General features: G+C 70.7%; 1 protein-coding gene across 1 annotated transcript in view; it reads left to right on the top strand.

The window, feature by feature from the left end:
- The first annotated feature begins 722 nt into the window (after nt 1–722).
- The window catches only part of Mapk6 (mitogen-activated protein kinase 6), a 24908-nt gene continuing 24487 nt past the window's right edge, over nt 723–1143 (top strand). Inside the window, exon 1 of the mRNA XM_055598628.1 lies at nt 723–885. The gene's annotated coding sequence lies outside the window, so the exon portion shown is untranslated. The remainder of the gene's footprint in view (nt 886–1143) is intronic.

Raw genomic sequence — 1143 nt, 5'->3', positions numbered from 1 at the left:
ATTACCTGTCGTCTGATACGTCTCGCCTCCACTTCCGGAGCTGCAGAGATACAACAATGGCCCCCCACAACTCCCTTTTGAGACGGGGGTCTATCAGGTAGCTCAGGCTGTGCTGAACTATGTAGACGAGGCTGGCCTCGAACTCGTAGAGAAACTCTTGCATGCACGACCGCTCCCAGGCAAGCCCTGTGTTTTTTTAATCTCGAATTTCCTAAATACTTAAGCGTAACCTCGGCCCGGGAAAGGCACCTTCCCCAGCACACCTCCGTCTGGCGCTCCCTGTCCCAACTACTCCACTCTCCCGTCTGGGTTCCCTCAGGCCCCCTCGCCCCATTCACCTCCCGGGATATAGCGGATGCTCCCGGAGGCGGAGGGCCGGCCCCGGGGGCACCGATCCCAGGAGCCTTCCCTACAACCGCCGCGCGGAGCTCCTCTGCCCAGCCCCAGGCCTAGCGCGTTCGCCCTCGGCCTCTTCCTCCCGACAGCCTGGGGCCCGGCTGCCGTCCAGCGGCTCGCCCTGCCGGGTCACTCGGTGCGACGGCCCGGGCGGCGGTTCAGCTGAGGCCGGGGCATACCCGCCAGCAGGCCGCGTGCGGCCCCCGCCGCCCCCGCGGCGCTGGCAGTCACGGGCGTTGGAAATTCCGGCGCGTGCGGCCGGGCGGGGGTGGGGCCGCCGTGGAGTGAGCCTGTGACGCGAGGGGGCGTGCCGCGGCGAGGCCCCGCCTCCCCTCCGCGCCCTCTCTCGCGGGTCGGGGTTACATGGCGGCGACTGCGGCAAAGCGAGAGCCTCGGAGACGCCGCTGCCGCCAGCACAGCCGGAGACCTGAGCCGACCTTGGGGGCTGTCCGCGGGCCTCGCACTCTCTCGATGAGTCGGAGGAGTCCCGTGAGTATGTGTGTGTGTGTGTGTGTGTGTGTGTGTGTCCGTCCGTGTGCGGGCCGGCGCGGGAGGGGGCGGCGGAGGGCCCGGCGGCGGCGGCGCCGGCTCCCGCGTCCATTGTGTGTGACCCTCCGGGCGGCCGCCGCTCAACAAAGGCGCTTTTGTTCCGTGTGCCCGCTCGGCCCCGGCGGCGCGGCCGCCTGCGAGGGCCGGGTCCCCCGCGTGGGGCCGGCGGCGCGGCCGGCGCGCCCCTCCCACCCGGCA

Source organism: Psammomys obesus, unplaced genomic scaffold (assembly GCF_907164565.1).
Source record: "Psammomys obesus unplaced genomic scaffold, mPsaObe1.curated_primary_1811, whole genome shotgun sequence".
NCBI lineage: Eukaryota > Metazoa > Chordata > Mammalia > Rodentia > Muridae > Psammomys > Psammomys obesus.
Note: the sequence above shows the minus strand (reverse complement) of the source record. Positions and strands in the feature narration are given on the sequence as shown.